A 7,500-nucleotide genomic window follows, 5' to 3' on the forward strand; every position below is an offset into this window, starting at 1 on the left:
TCAATACGTTTTTGTCCCGAGGCAAATCACTTTTGACAAGTGGCTTGCCGCTATGCAGGACAATTACTCAAAATGTCATTAGAAGACATTAACACATCTCAACGTGCGTTCGGAGGACACGGCTGCAGTGTATTTTGTGGTGGAGCGTAATAGACTCTACCTCCCACTGGACAGGAGACTCCGCTGAAAAGACATCAGCACTCACAACAGCGACAACACACCGCCAATTAATGTCCTCGACCCGCAGAAATCCTATTCCAATAATGAAATCGATCATGATAATAACCCCCAGTTGTCCAGCACGTCAGATTTTACAATGAGCCATTTCTCCTATTATCCGCAATTGAAATACGTGGGCTATGCCCTCTGATTTATGAAATCAATTTGGCAAATGCAGCTTTTACAATACGTGTGGTATTTATATATTAATGTGAAGGCCAAATGCATACTGTAATATAGGGAGACCATTTTAAAAGAACTGAAACAGGAAATATCCTGTTTTGATGTGTGGATTCCAGGTGCACTTTTTTTTGCAGGGTGTGATTAATAGCCTGTTTGGAGGAGAGCTTTGACTCCTGTGACATTGTACAAGAGGTTTGTTTTCTCATTTGAAACACACTGTAGGTCTTTGTATTTTCCCCCATCCTATTGCTGTCCTATAAAATGAAAAATGTTGTCATGATTTTTTTTTCCCCGGCATGTTGGCTGTACATTCAACCTCAACCAAAAATCAACTGTGACAGCTTATGTTTCTGAAGGACCACTGAGCTGAGCTAAATCTACCTTGCAATGTGATAAAGCCACGTCTGAAAGGTTCTTTATTTATTTTCCTCAAAACTGTTTTTGTTGCTATTGTGAAGGCACTGGACAACTCCGCTGCAATGTACTAGGCTTATGTATTTGAAAGCAAACGGGGAAAAGAGAAAGAGAATGGAGAGAGAGAAGGGTTGCTGACTCTAGGGCAGGATAAATAAAAAAAGACAGCTAAGAGTTGGCTGGCGTGATGTTCCGTTTGTACTCTCATGCACATTTGCTGCAAGGCCTGAGCCGCTGTGCTTGTCCTTGCATTTGTCTGCATATAGGCCTCCATTTCGCAAATGTGCATTTTTTCTTTTTTTTCTTCACATCGTGTGTTTGTTTCCTATTTCTGTTAGTGAGAGAGCATGTGTTACTGTGTGGTGCACTCTGTGTGTGTGTGTGTGTGTGCTTTGTTACACAGCTCGAGTTACAGTAAGAATTGCATTGTGTACATTGTGTCAAGGTGTGTGTGTGTGAGGGTGGGGGGGCGGCGGGGGATGGGGGGGGTTGTATCGCATATATTGCATGAGTGTGACTGTGTGTATTTCTGGTTACAGAGCTTGTAGTACTGTAAGAATCGCACACAGTGTGTACATTGTGTCAATTATGGTGGTGTGTGTATGTGTGTGTGTGTGTGTGTGTGAGGGGTGTTTGTGTGTGTGTGTGTGTGTGTGTGGGGGGGGTGTTGTAATATATGTACTTGTGTGTACTTGTATGTGTGTGTGTGTGTGTATGTATGAGTGTGATGGTGTTCATCTGTGGGCTGGAAATTGGTTAAGTGGTGCGTAAAAGGCCATTCACCATGAAGCCACTAGAGGGCTCTGTGTCAAGACAGCGGATGGCCTCCGCACCAGCAGCAGTGGCAGTGGCACCAGTCCTTCAGTCAGGGTCACACACACACACACACACACACATGCACGCGCACGCACACAAACACACACGCACACCACCATGCATGCTCTCTCTCTCTCTCTCTCTCTCTCTCTCTCTCTCTCTCTCTCTCTCTCTCTCTCTCTCTCTCTCTCTCTCTCTCTCTCACTCTCATACTCTCACACACACACACACACACTCACACACACACACACACACACACACACACACACACACACACACACACACACACACACACTGGACCTGACGCTGGAGCCTTAGTGCTCGTTACCACAATTGGCCACCGACAATCCAGTAAGAGCGGACTAATTCCACAGCGCTCGGGTATATTCATACAGAGCCATCCCCAGTGCACTCAGGTTGTTTTGCTGATCTGCTCGTGAATTTTGACATACAGAGCATAACACTCTGCTGCGCCGTGTTGATTATACTGGGATTAAGTCAATGGAGAAGAATGAACAAAAGAAATGTAATATTTTGCTACAATTATGATTATTGTTTGTCATATTGTTCACTAACTGAAAGGGTCTGGTGATGCGTTATTGTGTAGAAAGGGGTAGAAAAAAGGGTTTTCTAAAATGCACAGGATAAAATTGCGTCAAGACAGCGTGTCGTGTTATAATTTGTGAGCAGCCTGTGCACTGCATCCAGTCTGTATAACGCAGGCAATGTGCTCAAGGTAAACCCGTGTGTGGCGTGCAGTGCAGTGCAATGCAGTAGTGCAGCATGATCCACTGGCAGGGTCGGCCATTGATTTGGCTGTTTTTACAGGGTCTTTCACTGCGTCTGGAGGGTCAATCAGTCTCACTCGCCAGACCCATAAATGTCCAGGGCAGAGGACACCCTTCTTAACGTCTCTCTCTCTCTCTCTCTCTCTCTCTCTCTCTCTCTCTCTCTCTCTCTCTCTCTCTCTCTCTCTCTCTCGATATTTGTTAAAAAAAAGAAAATATTGTTATTGCATTTCTTTGGCCTTTTTTCTGCGGTAGCTACCTCAATGTTATTGTGACTGAACAAATTCCAATTTTCAAATTTGTGTCTCATTGCCAGAACAATCTGTTGTTTTGTACAATGTTAAAAAAGCATATAATGTCATCCCAATTTGGATGTGTAAACGTGTACCAGTGTACCAGCGTACCAGTCTGAAGAATCTGGTTTCATTGCCTTTTTGCTCGTGCAAATTATTTTGCCCTCAGCATTTGGTGTGATCATTGTTGCAGAAAATTTTAAAGCACCAACATGTTCCAAAACTACTTGCTAGCAAAAAAGACATTTGACTCTTAAAATGGGTTTCAGACACAGCATGTGTGTTTGTACGCTTGTGTGTATGCTTGTATGTGTGTGTGTGTGTGTGTGTGTGTGTGTGTGTGTGTGTGTGTGTGTGTGTGTGTGTGTGTGTGTGTGTGTGTGTGTGTGTGTGTGTGTGTGTGTGTGTGTGTGTGTGTGTGTGTGTGTGCGTGCGTGCGCGTGTGTGTGTATGCTTGTGCTGTACGCACGCGCCCGCGCGTGTGGGTGCATGCGCGTGCGTGTGTGTGTCTGCCTGAACAGAGACATGCACATCCGTTCGATGGGTTTTCTTCATTATCTCAGTGGCGTGTACTTGCTGCAGAACAAGTAATCGGAGTGTGCGCATGATATTTTAAAGCCCATTTGAATTTGCATCACAGCAGACATAGTATATTGTACTGTAGGTCTCCTTGTTTCATCTCCGGTGGGATGGGTGGGTTGGTGGGTGGCTGGATGGGTGGGTGGTGGTGGACGATGGATGGAACTAATTTATAGCCTCTGCCCTGTCCTTTATTTTCTGAATGAGGGAATTTACTGCCAGACAAAGATTTATTGAATAATCAATTGCTTTATCTACCTAATACTTAAAGTGCTTCATCATTGCCAGTTAATCAATCTGCCTCATGATTTTATGTCGCCTTTTGTTTCTGTCATTCCGGCGGGGGCCCGAGGGGGGGGTGCAGGGAGTTTTCATTTGGACTAATTTTATTTAATTTGGGCAGCTGACACGAGGAAGACTTACACAGATGCACCCTGATTGGGTCGTTCATCAATCACATGTCGTCTTGTGCACTAAATTAACCGGCAAGTAACGACTGGAGATTGGGGGTGGATTTATGATGGCGTACACAACCTAATGCAGGCAGCACACAGACATGTGCGCACACAGACACAGACACAGACACAGACACAGACACAGACATGTACGCGCCCAAACACACAAACACAAACACACACACACACAGACACACACACACACACACACACACACACACACACACACACACACACACACACACACACACACACACACACACACACACACACACACACACACACACACAAGTGAGAGAAAATGTAGTCGAAACCAAACAGTGTTGGATCTCTCTCTCTCTCAGTCAAAATTTTCATGAAGATGAAAATTGTATGGTAGCAGACAGTACTGCTCTCTCTCTCTCTCTCTCTCTCCCTCTCTCTCTCTCTCTCTCTCTCTCTCTCTCTCTCTCTCTCTCTCTCTCTCTCTCTCTCATACACACTTAGCACTGGCTTATGTTATGTGTATGATTGATATTTAAATGTTGCTTCATTAACTTGACGAGCATAACATAGACATGCAAGTAAAACAACAGTTTCCTGTGTTGGAGAAGCATAATTCCTATGAAAACTTGGATATTCAGACATCCACATAGTCTCTGGAGGACAATTGCTTCTGTTTCATTAATCCTAAAAGACAAACAAGGGAGTAATCCTAATGACTTTGTGGAAGCCGTCATATTAATTTTGTGACACTGTCAGACTCGGTGAAACCTTGACACTGTGAGTGGTGCAGTCTCATGGGAAGATGATGATGATGAGGATGGAGGGGGGGCAGGAGGAGGACGAGGAAGAGGAAGAGCAAGAGGAAGAGGAGGAGGAATAATAATAAGAATAGACAGAGAGAGGGGAAAGATAAGGCGCAAACCGTCTCCGACAGAAAACTTGGATCCCCTTTTGGTTTAGCTCAAGTAAACAAGCTCTCCTCGCATGGCGGCCGTAGAATTCTTTCAAAACAGCATCACAGACACGCATAGCTATTTTTAAGCACAGGCAGCTTTGCGAGCAAGCAAAGGGAGTGAGCTCAGGTGAAATAGTTCCTTTAGCAAAAAAAATAAATACAAATACAACAAAGAATTTTCATGAAAGCCAAGTTGATAAAGGAAGAGAGGGGAGTCAGAATGAGACGGCCTTGGCAGCGTGTTACTGTCTGGATCAAGGCGACTGGCTCTAAATTGAGAAGGCCATCACTCGCTCTACTCAAATGAATATCTCATTTGCTGATGTGGCTATGGATGTGGCTGTGGATGTGAATGTGGATGTGAATGTGGTGGTTGTGTATGTCAGTGCAAAAAGACAGCAGTGAGCTCCGGTGTTTCATTTTTCTTTCATATTTTATTGTCTTTTTTTTCACTCTTCTCATGGGTCATTCATTGGCAGTTTCTTGTATAGGTCCTGTTTTGGTCTGCAGAGAAGATGACTATCCTTGTGTGATAAATGAGTACAAATATGCGTATGCACTTATATTAGAGCTCTCTAGTGATGTCTATGTGTTTTTTCCTGTATTGTGAGCTACACAACAAACCCTCATTTTTCCCCAATTTGTATCAGAAAACATTGACATTGTGGCTAGAGGTTTTAGTCCTGCTGCTGTGGCATAGTGGGATTGAGTCTGTGTGTCTGCATGCGCGTGCGTGCCTGTGTGTGTGCATGTGTGTATGTGTGTGTTGGTCTGGCTGGTTGCTACATGTAGGTCTGGTTCTTTCCCAAGTAGGTGTTTTGTTTCTAACCCAGATTCACTGATTGACTTGGCTAATTGCCTTGTGTGCAGTACATCCGTTTGATATTCATCTTATTATTATGCAATATTTACATTACACATTTTTGTCCATGAGCCGTCTTACATCTTATTCAAAATGCACTTTTGATGTTTTGTTGTTTGACCATATAAACAGTTTGTGTGATGATGTCCACTCGGATGGCTTTTAACCCATTGTGTCCTGGAGACACATATATGGGTTTTTCAGGATTTTGAGATTTTAGCTGTGTTAGAGTTACATTTTAACTGAATGAACACATTACAATGCAAGGGGAGGGTCTGTAAGTCATGTCATGTGTGTATGTGCTTTGGAGGCTGAGATATTTAGGATATAATGGGCAGAGGGCACCCTTTCCCAAAAAGGGCTTAGGACAAAATGGGTTAAATAAAGGATTCACGCTGAATACCCTCCAAGAAGAGGAGTCTTATGGCCTCAGCTATGTCTGAAATATTCCCATGTCCACTGTACACACACACTCTCGTTTTTACACAGTAGCCTGTAACACATTTTGAATGCATGGCCATTTTGGATTCACCCTGCACCTTCTTAGTGGACAACTCTGCTGAAATATGAAGTGTGTGGTTTGGTTTCCATGCTGTGCTGCCTATAGACGTGCAGAGCAGGACCCCAGGGAGGGGCTGATCTAATTCACACATGCTGTGTCTGAGCAATGAGTGTGAAGGAAACCGGGCTGGTTTTTACATGGAAATTGAAAAACAGCATCGCACATCGTATTATCACATGACCAAAATATTATCACACACAGCATACATACGGCATTCACAAGTTATGTTGTTATTATTCACACATGCACGTCAGACCCAGGTTGCAATACACGCTGTCATTTCAACAGCCGTCAACTGCGCAACAAATCCAGAAACGCTGTGTGTGTGTGTGTGTGTCCATGTGTGTGTGTGTGTTTGTGTGTGCATGTGTGTGCATGCTTGCGTGTGTGTGGTAGCTTGCACACAGGTCTGAGTTGTGTGTGTGTGTGTGTGTGTGTGTGTGTGTGTGTGTGTGTGTGTGTGTGTGTGTGTGTGTGTGTGGTGCACTGAGGCATATTCCTATATGCATCCAGCTCTTATTTGTATATGGTGGGCTTGTGTATAGTAAGCTTCATCATCATACATGATCATAGCAGAAGCAGCTGCTGCAGTACATTCCTTCCCTTGGCTTACGGCAGTGTTTCCCAACCAGGGGTGTATGTACCACTAAGGGCATGTGAGCACACCTCAGGGGGTAAGTGGCAAAATGTAATTATAACAAGTACAGTATATAGAGTGTAGTCACATTGGGATGGAAGAACATGGTAACACTTTATTTTAGGGATACATCTATTAGCACTAATACATACAATATTAATGCCTGTGTAAGTAGCTTGTAAGGCATGTACTAAGGAAAATCAGACAGTTGTTAGACATTTATTCGCAAATGTCTTGTTCATGCACAATAAGGGATTTATTACCAATATAACCTTAGTAAGGACCTAGTTGACCTAGATTTCTATTTATGAGTAAGCAGTAAGGGCCAGAATACAATGTGTATAAGCTCCTGGTACACTGTGTGAACAAACCCTGAACAGTGTGAAAACAGATGTGGAATAAGGGTCCCTATTCTAAAGTGATGCATGGCTCAGCCCAGATGGCTTAGGGCCCCCGCACTACCTAGGGCCCCCACTCTACCCAGCCCGCACCCCCACCAGGAAGCAAAGTGTAATCACATTTTCTGATTTGATTCAGTCTAATGAAACATGTAGATCTCACTTAATTCACTCAGAATACATGTGTGTAATAGGAAGCATTATATAGCAAGGATTGGACGTAAACTCCTCAATGACGGTGGGGTGGTGAGATGTCATTTTTTTCATACACCAATTCGTTTTAATTGTAAAAACCCTACAATAAATGCAGAATATAACGATGAGTAATAGTTTGGAAGCTAACCGAAGCTATTC

At 43.6% G+C, this 7,500-nt stretch overlaps 1 protein-coding gene across 1 annotated transcript in view; it reads left to right on the forward strand.

Annotated features, from left to right (window-relative positions):
* grik3 (glutamate ionotropic receptor kainate type subunit 3) overlaps positions 1-7,500 on the forward strand; it is a 238,742-nt gene that overhangs the window by 1,101 nt on the left and 230,141 nt on the right. The gene's annotated exons all lie outside the window — the stretch shown is intronic.

Source organism: Engraulis encrasicolus, chromosome 5, assembly GCF_034702125.1.
Source record: "Engraulis encrasicolus isolate BLACKSEA-1 chromosome 5, IST_EnEncr_1.0, whole genome shotgun sequence".
Lineage (NCBI taxonomy): Eukaryota > Metazoa > Chordata > Actinopteri > Clupeiformes > Engraulidae > Engraulis > Engraulis encrasicolus.